The sequence below is a fragment of the Melanerpes formicivorus genome, unplaced genomic scaffold (genome assembly GCF_026170545.1).
Source record: "Melanerpes formicivorus ecotype bairdi unplaced genomic scaffold, bMelFor1.0.p_v2 SCAF_5, whole genome shotgun sequence".
In the NCBI taxonomy this organism is placed as follows: Eukaryota; Metazoa; Chordata; class Aves; order Piciformes; family Picidae; genus Melanerpes; species Melanerpes formicivorus.
Window position 1 is genome coordinate 19,003,110 of NW_027142357.1, and position 16,335 is coordinate 19,019,444.

The window sequence follows — 16,335 nt, forward strand, 5'->3', positions numbered from 1 at the left end:
GTTGGAGAGGAAAAAACCCCAGAGTATCTGCAGGCATGTTTGATGCAATAATCCTCTATTCTGTCCAGTGAAGTTGTCACAACCTGTGGACTCACTTCTCTTTCTTTAACTCTGGCACATTCAAGTCCCAGTTTCTTCATTTCTTAACAGAGCATATGACTCCTCTTACTACTGTCATTTTCTGTAACCTGCAGTGGCGTGGTATCCTAGAGCCTGTCACTAAAGAATCTTGTCTGATATGTGGGCAAGTATAAAATAAGGACTTTTTGGAATAGTTCTTAAGTGTATAATAACAGACATAGCTTCATGGGCAACCAAAGATCTTCAAAACTGGAATTCCCAGGAGCAACACAAAGTGCTGGCTTTGGCATTAGAAGCTGAGAACAGTCTTTGTACCACTTAGCAGCAAAAAAGCCCAAAGTTAAGTATGTCACAAAGTTTACTTAAATCCAAACTATTGCCATCATGAAACCTCAAGTAGATACAGCCAGCCTGTATCACAGCTGGTGTAGCTGAGTCCCCACTGGCAGTGTGTAGTGACAGGGAAGCGGGTGAAGAAACACCTTTAGACTCCTGCAGTGTGTGGGAATGCTTCAAGGCATTGCCAATGAGAGCTGGGGAGCCCTGGCTCAGAGCTCATCCTCCATGAGGAGCCGTACTGGGATGTACTGGCTCTGCTGGGGTGTGTCCCGCAGACCAGCCTGAAGTGTTGGGCTCTACTGAAATGTCTGTGACTGGTCTCTCCTTCCCCAAGGGGCTCATGCTGTGGTCTTTCCTTTACTCTGGGGCAGCTGTAATTTCTCAGGCCAAGCAGGAGGGTTTTAGGTGACCCCTACAGCTTTCCTCTGCACTATTTTCTTAGGTCACTGCCATGGCATAGCCTCGCAGGGGAGCTAGCCAGCTTTGCTGAATAGTATAGAAGTTGAACTGTTAGTTATTTCTACTCTATTAACAGCAACTTTTCAGACAGCCAGATTTCAAACTACGCTGAGTTAGAGTTTTCTGTTGTGCACAGGTAACACTCAGAGCCATAAGCTATATACTTAGCTATACATTTAATTATTCTGTTCTGTACTGAGTATTTGGTCCTTTGCTTTTGGGAGAGGGAATAAGAAACACAGCATGGGATACAGACAGGTATCACAAGTTCAGTTGTATTTTTGCATGTAACTTCTACTAATGAGGGAGACCTAGTACCAAGCTGTTTTGAGCCAGGGTGTCACGCTGCTGTCTCCACTCTTAGTCTCATCCTGCAGATTTGGAGACTTGCCCTCATTGCTGGTTCCCTAGCATATTATGGAAATTTGCATAGATAAGGCATCAGAAGCCAAATTCTTTTTATTTGCCTAGCTGTGGGAACAACAGGATGTCCCCATATCTTTTTGAGGTAGAGGTGTTGCTTTATGTCCTGTCAGTAGAGTCTTCTGATAACTGACTCAGTTTCAGCAGTTGATGAAATGAGTTTTGATGATTGGCAATATAGAGCATCAGCAGTTTATCTCTAAACCAGGCAGGTAAATTATGGCTATACTTTGCTTTCTGTCAGGTTTAGCGTAGTCTAAGTGCAATGAGTCAGTAATCCCAGGTCTACAGGACAGAAGCTGTTCCTGTTCAAAATGGCACTGAAAGATTTACACACTGAAAGTCAGCACAAAATAGTCAGATTGTGAACAGGGATTGAAACTGTTCCTGGTGGCTAATGAATGATCCTTTCATACCTGGGCTAATGTTGGGGAGTCCTGCTTGGGTGTGTTCCCTTATGTGCAAGTGAGATGTACAGAACTGAGTTTTTCATTAAGGAAACAATGACCTTTAGTCTCCAAGGCTGTTACCTGGATGCTTTTCACAGACTCTGAAATTGCTTGTTAGTTTTTAATTGCTGCTTTCCTACTTCATACTAATAAACTCTCCTAATTCATGGTAATTGCACAGATAATTAAATGAGAATGTGACATGCAGTGGATATATGTATACCAAGACTCCATTTCTCCTGTTAATTCTTGGGAGAATCTTGTTTTCAATAAATGTTAAAGAACAACACATAAGATTATCTTAAACATGATCTCATCTTACTCAGCTGTGGTTCCAATCAGTATGGGATTGCTGGCAATTGTACCTAAGCAAGGAATAAAAGATCTCATCCTTTATAAAGCTTCTGGTTTATAATTGTTCAGTGAGTATGCACAGTCTCTGATCTGTGTCTATATTTGGTATCTTGATAAGGAATATACCACCCCTGGGAAGAATTCAAGAAATGGGCTAAAGTTCTCACTGCTTGGGATAGAATACCCATACTATAAAATGTCGCACAACTCTTTTTGTCTCCAGTGAAATCATGCCAATACATCACAGAATCACAGAATGTCAGGGGCTGGAAGGGACTTGGAGAGACCATCTAGTCCAACCCCCCTGCCAAAGCAGGATCACCTATACCAGGTCACACAGGAACTCAACCAGGCAGTATATAAAAACTCAAACTGTTCATACCTGAAGCTTTTAGACTCATGCTGATAGCTAAAGAAATTGCTCAATAATAAATATCTTTTAATATTGCCATGAAAGCAATGCCCATATAGTGAAGAAGGTACTCAGAGACTAGGCATGCCATTGGGAAAGTATGACAAATGCTGCTCCAGAGAAACAGCTAGACAGCTTTTACTGGGCTAAAAGTGTTGAGAGTACACTTTGAAAAGATAACATATATCAGTGGACCTGTTGAGTCATCCCATAATCTTACTATAGGAGAAAAAAAAAAAAAGCTACAGAGAAATTGTTTCATATGAAGTATTGTAAGCAGCATTCAGCACTGTTCCTTTTAATACAAGTTCTTTTTTTAGTTCCTGAGAATATATTAATGTTGTTAGAAATATCTCTAACTATATGAAGAGACTTCCACAAAGAGTTCAGTTCTCCATTTAGAAAATATCTTGCAACATATGTCAGAATACATAGGCAGCACAGAACTACTTCTTCAGGAGTCTGTTATGTCTGTATTATTGGAGCAGGGAAGACAAGTAACTTTCTGAGAGCAAGGTTTGTTAGTTCAGCAGTTTTCAATCAAGAAACAGAAGGTTTTTCTAGGTGTATTTTTTCTTAATAGTGGCTTCTTTTTGACATGGCTGTCCTCCAAAAGAGGGTAACCTGTGGCTATACCCAAGGGTGCTATCTGAAAATGCTATGTAAAGGGTTTTGTCCCAGAGTGTGGTTTTGGTTGAGCTTTTCTTTTCCTTATTTTAGACAGGGCTGGAGCAGTGTGGAAACTCTTTGTCTTACCACACACATGACTACCAGGGGGGAATCTGCCAGAAAATTTTTGACCATCAGATTTTGTTCATGTCCTGGATGAGAACAACATAGGTTCTCTGTTTCATCTACTATTCTCCTACCCCCAAGGAGTGTGTTTGTATCTCATCCTTCTAACTGAATGTAGTGGGTGACATGAAATATTTACATCTCTCTACAAAGTCACACAAATGTCACCAGGATACCTAGCGCTACATCACACATGCTCTAATTCACCCCAAACACCCACTGTTTACTAATCTTCAGCCCCCGTCTGTGCCGATAATGAGCAAGAGGAAATGGAAACAGCAGGGATTATATGCTACTGAGAAGTCCCAGTTTCCATGCCTGGTTGTAATTCTTTCAACAAACTCTTGCCAACCGTGCTTCTGCTTTGAAGTTTGAACACCTCTGTATTAATTGCTTGGCTCTGGTGATTTGGCAAAAAGATTTGGGTGGGGGCTTTTTTGTAGTTGTGTATTAGCAGCTCCACATGATGGCTTACTTTTACACTCACATGTGTTGTACCTGCTCAAGGTCAGGAGTAGTACAGATTGTTTTGCTCAATCACTGAGATGTTAATTGCTCATATTTGCTGGTGACAGGTACCAGATAGAAAACAGTCTCCACCATATCCACTATTCTTAGTATTTGTGAAGGGGGTGAGTTTCCTGATAATGAATAAATAGGGCCCATTTTTATGAGGCAAATCACATGTGGGTTTTGAATGCTGGGATTCTGTGTTTTCCTTTACCTTGGATCACCGTGTCCAGTATACTCAAATGCATGGATATAAGGTTGCATGTTTCTAATCTGAACCAAAAGCCTCAGAGATCACGATTGCCTCTTTATCCTCATAGCATAAGTCAGCAAATTATTTGTGTAAATAGCTTTACAGATGTATCTGTTAACATCCCTGTGTATCTATCAGGTCACTATGCAACCTGTTATTGCTGCTAGGGTGGTCCTTTATCTGTAAATCTGATGCTGTTTGATCTTGTGGGAAGTGAGGGGAAGTCAGTTTACTGTCCTATAAACACCTCGTGCCATCTGCAAGGTTGCAAGCACATACCTCCATTAGGTATCCAGGTGTACATAGTGAAGAGCTTCAGGTATGTCTTTCAGAAGATGAAGACATAATTTTTGTCTTATGTTTATACAAAGTGAGATACAGCATTAGTTACAAGCAGTTGGCTTATTGCATAAGATTACTGCTGAAAATCCTGTTGAGGCTTCAGTCCTCTGAAAGGTGCTACTCAACAGATTCCTCATCTGTGACAAGAACAGAGAAATAAGTGATATGTTTGCAGAGGACAGAATTTATTAGGCTTCAGAGGTTTCTCTTCATATTCTAATGGTCTGTAGTCAGAATTGAATGATCCTCTGTGTCGGCTCAGCAAACTCTGCTGTGTAAGAGCTCTGTGAACACGGCAAGTCCCCGACAGTGTCACGCAGCTGCCTTTACTATCCCTGTAGTGCCTTCTCCGTGGCCTTGCTGGAGGGTGTGCCAAGGTGCTGCTGCTGCACTCTGAACTTGGCTGAAGCAGCACCCTGGGAGGCCATTTTCCTTGGGCATAGCTTAAAAGGGGTTGGGAGACTGCTGCAAGTTACCTGCTGGGTGAACAAATTCCTCCCATCTTGAACAACACCAAGTATTGGGGGGGATAAAAAAGTACATTTGACCCACCGGTGACTCCAAGCACAACTCTGGCACGGTCCAGTGTGTGTGGCTCAATCCTCACATAGCGGTTGACACATTAAAAGTGACTTTGTAAACATAGCCCCTTCTTGAAATGGAGAGAAATAACCCATCTCTTGTGAGGGATTCGGGCTGTCTGAAAGCCCCTGGGTGAGCAGCTGGGGGGAAGGACAAAGAGGCAGTGTGCTGAGAGCAAACATGGCCACTTCCTGAACTCTTCAACTTCCCCTCAGTGCCTCTGAAGCTTGGGGTCCAGCGTATCGTGTCTCTGCACGCTTACTGCGGGGAAAATGCTTAAGCTGCATGCTTCTCACAGTGCTCTCAAGTGTCTTCCAGTGTAAATAATACCTTGGCCATTTGGCCCACAACTTTAAATGGAGGCAGAGCAGGTGCATCTGCAGACATGTGTTTGGACATGCACTCTTGCTATAACCACAGGAACTCAGATGTGCATACACAAGTAGACATGTTCACCCAAAAAGCCTGGTGCAACAGCATCCATTTTGTGGATTAGTCTCTTTTTCAGTCGTGCATGTCTCTTCTTTTCTTTGTATCTTTACGCATACAATACTTCTTCCTCTTACTGGATGGGTGTGATTTGTTCAACACTTATCTGCTGCTCTCTGAAATCGTGCTGTTTGTCACTGCCTCTTTGCCAGATGCCACTACTCCTGCATCTCTGCAGGCAGGAGGGATCCTTGAAACCATTGCCATTCATTTTCTATCAGGATCAGTCAGATTACTTTAACCCACCAATAAAAATTATTTGAGCCATTTTTGCTCGTTTCATAGTAGTTAACCAGCAAGTAGTGGTAGGAAGCCTTGAGGCAGCAGATGGGGAGGTAATCCCTGGTTTGTGGTCACAATGAGGCTGCTCACAACAGTGATGTCTTCACCTGACACAGTTTAATTTAAAAGATGACATATTTTTGTGCAAACCTCATAATTTCCATAAACATTACATAGAATGCATCAGCCAATGGGCAAAGAAGAAGCTCCCATTGATTTGCTCTGGGCCTCTTACTATAAACCATGGTTTTGTGTTACAGCCTGGGCAGCAGCAGAGCCAGTCTCATAGTAGCAGTTTGCTGCTGCTGCTAAGTAAGTGTGAGACAAAAGAGAAAAGGAAACACACAACAAGCTAATCACCTTTTGAACTCTAGATCAGTTCCTCAATACAGTCCATGATATGGGCTATGGAACCACTGCCAAAGCACCTGAGACAGCCATGCGGCATGGTGTGAGAAATGAATGTCAGTGGGAGGACCGCCTTAAGCAAGCGTTGCTTCTGGGAGCTTTGCGGCCCAAATGCACAGCTTCACTGTCTGCTTGTTCACTTTCTTCCTCCCTTCAGGTTCTTCACACCCATACTTAGGTGCAGCTAAATGTAATCTGTTCCCAGCACAGATGTTTGTGATCAGTCCCTAAGGGCTGTGTAATCAACCTGCCTCTGCTCAGTCCTTCCCAGACTCATCAGTGCCCCAAGCATAGGCTATTATTTCAGCCTTCTTTACACAAAGGGTTATTTAATTGATCTCTGCTCTGTCTTTTCCCTTAGCCTAACTGAAGGGTGTGTAACATATTCCACGAACAGCTTCTTCCAGCAAAGCAGTATCTCCTTGCTGACCTTGGTAAGACCATTCTGCCTCTTCTCTGAAATGGTAGTCTTCAAACTTTGTTTTCAGGCTGTCAGCATTTCTGGTGTTGGTGCAACCTAGGATTAGATTGCTTGTTAGAATTCATGTCTTTAAAAAAAAATTCTGCCAAAGCACCATGTATTAATTAGTCCTCTTCTAGTCCTGGTCCTTACTGTCGCTCCTTTTGTGATGTGTTCAGGTGGTTTATCCCCTCACTACATGGTATAATATGGATGCATGCTGCTACAACTGAGAAGAGAAGCTCTACTTTTCTGAAGTCATAAACTGTTTTTCATAGGACACATACTCCTGTGAAAGCTATTTGCCATGTTCAGATGAAAAATGTTTGAGAACTGCTGATAAGTGCATCTATTTAAAAATACATCAGTTTGTTGCCATTCTGAAAACGTGATAAATATCCTTGAACTCTTATTTCCCATGCCTGCAGCGTAATGACATTCTTTACTATTGCACTTGTTTCCTCTTTAGAAGAAGAGGCGGGGCTCTGAGCATACTGTAACAGAATCACATCCAGTGTTTGGTGTTAATACAAAGAAGTAGTACACAAAGGTTCATTGAATCATGGAGTGACTCAGAAAGCAAGAGAGGAGGGCTCCTTGTCTATGCAGAAATGTCACTGATTCAACATGAGAGCAGAAAGGTCTTAAACATGCTATGGAGGAACGTTAGTTTCTTCATCTGGCTTTTTAAAGTAAGCGAAGCGAGTCTAGCAAGGTGCGGTGAGGAAGCTTGGTGTCACATGCCAGTCTACAGGAAATGAGATTGAAGCTGCTGGGGAAGTTCAGACCCTGGTGACCTCCAACGGATTCAAATAGCACAGGTTAGCTCTTTTAAAATGTCCCTTTAACTAGCCTAAAGGGGTTCTGCATACTTGTTTTCACAGATTTTTTGGTGAGGGTGGATAAGTAGTGGTCCATATGGTGCTTGTGTTAGCAGGTAGTGAGTGATGTGGTCTTTCAGATCAGGAGTGTGCAGAGCAGAAGCAGGAAGCTCATCTCTAAGTTAGCTTGACTTATGAGAAGCCTGGAGTCTGCCTTGCTGTACCACGGGACATGGGTCACATTAGAAGTGTGAATGAAGTCTTCTCTGCCTCATTAAGACTTTCATATAATGAGCAAAAGTGCTGGATTTTTAATAGATGTGTTCACTGTTAATAAATACCAGAAAGTGCTTTTCCAGGCACAGGCTAAAGCTATTGACTACAATGAGAACTTCACTTTGTTTATTTTGGCTGTACTAAGTATATAGCAGTTCTGTTTGATTTTATTGGTGTAGTATCCTGTTAAGATTTTCTCTCATTCCTGGTGATTTCTGCTGAGGAATTCCATCCCAGCTTTTCTGTGCTGGAGGGTTTTGGCTTAAGAACACACTGCATAGGAATGAAACAACTCCAGTTTGGTGCTAGATAACTTGGGACCTCTCAGGGCAAGACTGTTTAATGGATGTTTTTGTATTCCTGCACAAAAATGCATTCATTGCTTGTAATTACTAGGCAATTGTGGTTAACTAAACATTTTTGAATGCAAAGTTGGAGTGAAAGTTGCAAAGAAAGTGAACTTCTGGATGATAAAATGCAGAATATAGTAGCAGTACTACACCAGATCTGAAGTAAACCCAAATGGCAGCATGAGGGGCGCACGTGGTACTGCAGGAGCATGGGGGGAAGAGGAGGTGGTGGCTGCACAGGATGCTCAGGTCATGGTGGCTGTGGGCAAAGACACTTGCTCGATGCAAACCCACTCACTCACTAGGCGAGGTCATGGCTTGTGAGACAAAGGGGCTTGGACCATGGTAGTGATTAAGCGTGAAATGCAGCTGTTGGGAATGACAGATGCCATACCAAGGGCATGCCAGACATTAAAAGCAGATATTTGAGTCAGGCAAACATCCTTAAAATGTCCAAACCTCACTAATTTTTTTTTTAGATATTTCCCTGCTTCTGTGGAAAAATGGACCAAGTTGCAGTGCTCTTCTACCCTCCTTGTACTATCTGGAGTGTTCACCCTGATCTTAACATAAAAACATCTACATAAAATGAGGAAGGACCTGGCTGCACCAGTGGGGAAGTCCTCACCTCCTCCTGCCTGGGAAGGTGTATGCTGGGTCTGCTTCTGCTGCACTATGCTGAGGGTCTCAGCAATTTGGGAATAGCAGGGCCCCGTTTCTGGGCAGCTAACAGCTCCATGGCTCTCACTCTTTGCAGCCTTGCAGAGCTTGCTTTCACATTTTGAGCTGTGGAGTTTTACATGCAAGAAAGGTCTGGCCTTAGCTGGGCTCCTCTGCTTCTGTTAACCTGGGAAATTTTGCAAAGAGCCAGTTATCCCAAATTAGCCTTTCTGCTTCATTGGGGTTTATAGCCTTCAACAGAGCACTGTGAAACTCAACTCTATTTAACTAAGAATGTTATTTAGAAGCAATTTACTAAAATCCGTCTGAAGACATTTTCATTTCAGCCTAATCCAGCTTTGTAGCAGCTCATCTTAAATAGATTAATTTGTTTTAAGATAGCTATAATGGCTTGCAAATAATATGTTTGTGCCTCCACTTAGTGGTTTGTGCCAGGTCTTTGAAAATTAATTTAAAAATAAACTGATACATTTTTCTAAATAAATAAAACTTAACACTTTTACTCTTGTACCAGGACTAAGCACAGGCAACCAGGCCTGAAAGAGGAGGAAAAGAGAGGAGGGGGGAAACTTCTGAATGGGCCCATTCCAACAACTTGCACTATGAAAACCAGGGAAAGAAGCATTCTTTCCCTAACAAAATAAGATGAAATTCTGCAAAAAGAGGAAAGGGAATGAAGACTACAGACTAAACAAAAGGGAATAAATATGGATCGGGGTGAGAGAGAAGGAAACAGAAAAAAATAATAAAAAAATTGAACCAGATGGGAGCAAATTCTGTGCTCAAAAATAAAACGCAACCCCTCTTCTTGTACTGAACTTCAGAAGGAAGGGAGACTGTGTATGTGTTAGCACATATTCATAGAATTTATGGAAGAAAATTTCATTTTTCTGTATTATTTAAAAACCAACCAACAACAACAAAACCACATGATGATTTCTTTTGGTTTCTTTCCCTAGGGCAGCATTGCTATAAAAGTTTGTTTGTTTGTTTGCGAGAGCTGCAAATTTAGATGAAAACAACTTTAGAATATCCTCAGTTCTGCAAACAAACAGAATAAACCAGTCAGAATGCCACTTAAATTGCTGTCCAATTTTGCTCCCCAAAAATTATTCTGCTGCATTGTGTCCACTGTGGCACAGGGTTGTCTGGAAAAAATAGGAATGAAGGTGTGCAACATCAACTAATGCAAACCTGACCTGCATAGGCCAACTTCAGAGTTTATAGCAGGATCCCTTTGTGGGTTTCACAGCCTGGAGTCTCAAGACTGATCTCTAAATAGAAGTAACTCCATAAGATGCTGAATGTTTACTATGCCCAGGCGGCCAGGAGGGCCAATGGCATCCTGGCCTGCATTAAGAACAGTGTGGCCAGCAGGAGCAGGGAGGTCATTCTGCCCCTGTACACTGCACTGGTTAGGCCACACCTTGAGTACTGTGTCCAGTTCTGGGCCCCTCAGTTTAGGAAGGATGTTGACTTTCTGGAACGAGTCCAGAGAAGGGCAACGAAGTTGGTGAGGGGCTTGGAACACAAGCCCTATGAGGAGAGGCTGAGGGAGCTGGGGTTGCTTAGCCTGGAGAGGAGGAGACTCAGGGGTGACCTTATTGCTCTCTACAACTACCTGAAGGGGGGTTGTAGACAGGCAGCCAGCACCTTCTCCCAGGCAGCCAGCACCAGAACAAGAGGACACAGTCTCAGGCTGCACCAGGGGAGGTTCAGGCTGGAGGTCAGGAGGAAGTTTTACACAGAGAGAGTGATTGCCCATTGGAATGGGTTGCCCGGGGAGGTGGTGGAATCACCATCACTGGAGGTGTTCAGGAGGAGACTTGACAGGGTGCTTGGTTGCATGGGTTAGTTGATTAGGTGGTGTTGGATGATAGGTTGGACACGATGATCTTGAAGGTCTCTTCCAACCTGGTTTATTCTATTATATTCTATTCTTATATTTAATTTCAAATTGACTGGATTGCTAAGGACATTTTGTTACTTTGATGTTAAATACATCAAGTGGACAAGGCTATCTTTTGCTGGGACCTTAATTGCTTCCTCTTCCTTTCCCCTCCCCACCCCCAAATGTAAGTTCTGCAAATCATTTCTGTAATTAGCTGCTAGAAGAATACAGAGATTGAAGGAAGTAGTTTAGCTGATTTGTTTTAGCTTTAGCATGGATTTTTCACTCATTACAAAGCTGGCCAGCAAAACATGGCTCTTAAGAGGAGAAACTGTAGCAGTGGGTAATTCCATTCAGTCTTACCTTCACATCCAACCACATATGGATAGGCTTTTCTGCTTTCATTCCCCTATTTATATTGGCTTTTACTATACTATGCCATAGTCAGGGGAATTATCTTAAATTTGGTTGAGAACAAATTGGGCTCTTTGGCCTCAGGGACTGATATGGAGAGCACAGTCAGGGTGTTTTCTTGTTCTCATTCCTTTTCAGAGAGAGGCAAGCTCCCCTTTAGATGCAGCCAGTTTCTCATGCAGAATTTTTCCTTATGCAAGAAAAACCATAGTAGATATGTATGCAGGCTCTGTGGTCCACAGCACTTTGGTTTGGCAATTAATAGTTCTTTTTTTTTCTTTTCCCCCTTTTGCAGGAATGTACAACCTGGGAAATGTTATTCCAATCTAATTAACTTCTGCAAGTGTATTCTGGACTGAATTTGCCAGGCCTCCTGTTCGGCACAAGCATCTCTCCTGTTGGTGACGAGGTACAGGGCCCTTGGGGTTTGTGCTGGGAGAAGGATGGGAGTGGGGGAAGAGTCACTATGTGAGCAGCAACACAGGGGAATATGTCCAGTGCATGTCATCCCTGGCCTGTAACAGCCAGAAAGCAGAGAGCCATCTCATGTCTTGATCTGCAGTGTGACAATGTAAGAGTCATTCTTCTCCAGAGCAGGATTAATGACAGTGCCAGTTTACTGACGTGCTCTGATGCAGTACATCTTTCATAATGCCAGATTTATGTGCCTTAGGTTACATCAAATTTTCTGCCAAATTCACAAGCTTTTAACATGGGCTATGGGATTCTTTTTTGTTGGTGGTGGTTTCTTTTTTTTTTTTTTTCCCCATTCCAGTAGCACAGGGCTAACAGTGGAGGGATTTCAAAGTTTACTAGCAGATGAGGAGAGTTGAGACATGATTTGACCAGGCCCTGTGAATTCATAGCTGTCCTGACTTAGAGCAAATAAAGTTACACTTGGAAACTTCACAAGGCAGGCTACAATGTTCAGAGTTTGGTGGGAATAAACAGAAATAGAATGAAAAGGTCCACTGAGAGTCATAGAGAATCAGAATGAAAGAAATAACAGCAAGTTTACTTTTGATTTTTTTTTCCATTGCAGTAGAAACCTGTGCAGAAAATATGTGCTGTAGATAGGCTACAACATGCTGACCTAGAGATGGTGCAGTCCAGCAGATCAAACATTATTTCCGATCTCAAATGGATTGTGTTGTAAGCCCTGACTGCAGCTTCTTTGTGATTAGCGGCATGCAGATAGGGAAAATGCAAGACTTTTAAAAACTGTCATTTATATTTCATTGCAAATTTGTAAATTACATGCTGTGAAATACTGAGATAAAGACAGTCACCCTCATCCATTTCAAATGTGATATGGGATTATGGAACATCCTAAGGACAACAGTGTTGCCAAGAGAAGCACCAAATACAGCCAGTGAGGAAAGACTGGAGGAAATGTGATTGCTTAGCATAATGAAGAGAAGATCAGAGACATGTAAATTTTTCAAATAGCCATGAAGAGAAAAGGGATAAATTATTCTGCACACCAATTGTAAACAAGGCGAGAAATAGTAAGTAAAATCACAGCAAAGTACGTTTAGATTGGGTACTGGGAAAAGATTCATTAGCTGTAAGGCTAACAAAGTGGGTGACTGAGAGGAATTGCAGGATTTGCATCACCAAAGATTTTTAGAGAAAGAGGAGAGGCAGGAATGATATAATCAACAGTGACTCAGGGAAAAGGTAGATGCCTTTTTCCAGCCCTGCTGTCTATCATTCGTTTTTTCAGTTTCCTTGCTGGCAGTGACTTTACTTTTTTTGGATATTGATGAAATCTGAACATGGTAATGAGCACTTCCATATGTATGGTACAATATATCCCATACTCTATTTGTTCAGGGAGGGGAACTGACATGCTGTTCCTGAGTTTCCTGAGAAGATTTTGCTTTTCCAGTTTGGCAGTTAAGAGATAAAAGGAGTGCATATACTGTGCACTGTGGGGAAAATGTTGAGTAATTGTTAGCAGCTGGCAAGGTAATGACCAGGTCTGCTCCTGGTGTAAGAGGAAGACCTGAAACAGGAGGCTGTGCTGCTTTCTCAGGTGAATAGTTGTGGGAAGACAGAAAAAGGCTCATTTTTATCATGGATCTTAAAACTCTGGTACTAATGGGCAAACTTACAATTCATGCTGGCTGTCCAAAAGCAGTTTGGTCTGCATTGAACAGCATTTCTAGTAGGAGATTTTGGTGATCAAGGAGAAGTAGGAGTAGTAGAGATTCTGGAGATCAAGGCTTAGCTGGAGCTGCATTTGGCTGCAGAGCTCAGACTTTCTTCACAAAGCAGCCCTGGTGCTGCCATACCCCTTCTGTGCAGAAGTGGAGCTTTTTTTCTGGCTGCACCAGCACCACCTGTAACCCAGCTCTCTGTGACCAGCTTACTTACAAGGGCATTGGCAGATAAGAAAAAATGATCCTTGCAGAAGCACTTGTTTGAGGGCTGCCAGTCATCAGGAGTGCAGCTTAAGAGAGAAAGTAGACTTTGTGAGAGTAATGTCTTATAACCCAATTAAACCAATGCAAAACTTGCTTTCAGCTCTGGGTTTGATTCAGATACAACAGCTTCCTGAGGTCAGAAAAAGTTTCCTCTTTATCTAGGAGTTTGTGGCTTCAGATTTGAAGTCGTTCTTAACTCTCCATTTAAATACCAGTTGTGATTCTGAAAGCAGAGATGTAAGGAGTTCATAGATTCACAGAATGGTTTAGGTTGAAAGAGATCTTAAAGATCATTTAGTTCCAACTCCCCTACCATGGGTTTGTAAATTGCATGCTGCAAAATACTGAGATAAAGACAGTGAATTGTCACCCTCAACCACTTCAGATATGATATGGGACACCTTCCACTAGACAGTCTTGCTCAAGGCCTCATCCAACCTGGCCTGGAGCAGCTCCAGGGACGGAGTATCCACAATCTCCCTGGGAAATCTGCTCCAGTGTCTCATCATTCTATCATTACAACCCCTTGTAAAAAGTCCCTCCTGTAGCCCCCTTCATGTACTGGAAAGCTGCTCTAAGGTCTCCATGGAGTTGCCTTTTCTCCAGGCTGAACAGCCCCAGCTCTTGCAGCCTGCCCCATAGGAGAGGTGCTCCACCCCAGAGTTCTTACTAAACTCTTACCGAACAAGGAAACCACCAGACCTCTTAACTGACTCTGCTGCATTTAAGTCTGCCATATGAGAAGCCTACTTCAAGCCTACTTAAAATAAACCAGTTTGCATTTGCCTGTGCAACGTAGCACACTGTTCAGCCAGTCTGATCTAACTTCAACTAGGGTTTAACAACTGTGACAACATTTACTACAAAGAAATTAAAGGGTAAATTAGTTGCCACCCTCTAATTCGTGCTGTTTCAGGGGACCCACAGCTAAGCATTCCAGCCTGTAGTGACCAATGTATTTTCTCCTGAGCTTTTGGTAGATTGGCAATAGTGAAGATAAATTTGAGGGGGCTTATGGAGTAAGAGGACTTGCTGATGAAGTATGCTCTAAAGAGGAAATGCAAGTGTTGAATGATGGTATGTGGCTGCTTTTGGGTTTGTGGGTATGTTTCTTCATGGCAGTGGCATGCCATACATAGCTTTTTGTGATTATGTTTTGGTTGTTTTTGTGGTGGTTTTGTTTTCTCATTAAGCAGCACCATACTACTTTCTAAGCAAAAAGCTGCATCCAGAATACTAGCAGGAGCTCAGTTAGACCTGATGTTTTGCATGAAGGAAATTACTTCCAAAATCAGCTGCTCCCCATGGAGCAGTCTGTCTCAGATCTGCCAGCTAAAACAGAGATGTGGTGCTTCCAAAAACCTGGCAGAAACCAGGCCACAGAGCAGCTGGCTAGGATACCTTGTTTCTCTTCAAACAATGGCTTGCAGCTCTGAGCTCAGGCAAGATGTGGATTTGTCCCTCTAGCACATTCACCTGCCTAGTTTGTCCACCAGATCTGACTGAGCAGGGAGATGAGCTATGTAGTCATGTAGATATGGTCTCACATGTGATGTCAAGAGTTTCCTGGTAAACCTGTGTCCTTCAGGGAAGGCACCCACATGACACATTGCCTTTGACTGCACTTGCTGCATGGAAACACTTGGTCATTGAAGGTCATGGAAGATGGTTGGAGATAGAAGCATTTAAAATAAATACAGATAGCTGAATGGAATCTCTGTCTTTTAACTAACAATGATGCGGGCAAACTTACGCTTTTAATGTGTATGAAATCAGCTGCCTTCATTAGTAGAAAGTGAAGGATGATGCAAATTTCCTCAGGGTCCAGCCCCGGCTGCTGCAGAAGGCAGTGCAACTGTGCTGTGTTTCTTCTCAGGAAGGTAACACAGGACGTATCTCCTCTTTGTGTAGAGGAAGATCAGCAAGTTCTTGTGCTAAGCCACAAAAGACTTTGCCCTGCCTATTTTTTTGGCAGAATACGTTAATAATCATTCTTTCCAGCTTCTCTTCTTCCCTCACTAGCTAAGTACTTGCCATGTGCAGCTGTAAAAAATTGTTTCCAAAGAGAAATAAACTGGAGCAAAGACGTCTGTAATTGGAGATGTGGAGGAAAGCAGAAGGGCGTTTTCAGTTTGTTGTCCTTGATTGCTTTTGGTTTGATTTCTGCCATGCCTTAAACTAGTCCCCTTTAGAGGACTTTGGGCCCCTTTGCTTGTAGACATCTGTATGCCACCCAGTGGCACTGCCCCATGTCCCTCCTGGTACCAGGTGATGATCAAGGCAGTTAGGAGTCAGTTAAGAGAACCCTGTGCGGGGTGCACCATGGCAATTCAGTAGCAAAGCTAGGAAGAGATAAGCCTCTACCAAGAGGATTTTTATGCCTAAGTTGGCAATTTTCTGTCTGCATGTCAAACTTAATAATTGCATTTAGTGTTTTTCAGGACTTTTCTAGTGAAGAGCTTTTCTATCCATCAGTTTATAAAAACTACACCCCGCACACACCTCTCTTCCCCCCGAAAATTGAAGGTGAATTCAGTACAAAATTTAAATTTCAGAAATTAGGAAGTTCTAAAATAGTCTTTTAAAAGGTGTTTAGAGTACCTAAAGCAAATGTAGCCCCTGCAGAAATTTGCAGGCCTAAGGACAAAATAGTCAAATTTCATTTTTGGTAACTTAAAACTTTTAATTTTCTTTTTATTGAAATAGAAATCTCTTAATGTCTCAAATGTTGACAGGACATAACATTTGTTTCCTGTTTCTTTCTCCCTCTCTTATTTTAATTCCAGACCCACATTAGTAAATCTTGTAGTATACCAGTATACACAAATTTAGTGC

At 42.4% G+C, this 16,335-nt stretch overlaps 1 protein-coding gene across 1 annotated transcript in view; it reads left to right on the forward strand.

Moving 5' to 3' along the window:
• The window catches only part of WIPF1 (WAS/WASL interacting protein family member 1), a 55,565-nt gene that overhangs the window by 10,150 nt on the left and 29,080 nt on the right, over positions 1-16,335 (forward strand). The window contains 2 exon segments of the mRNA XM_068138546.1: positions 6,540-6,612; positions 11,367-11,480. The gene's annotated coding sequence lies outside the window, so the exon portion shown is untranslated.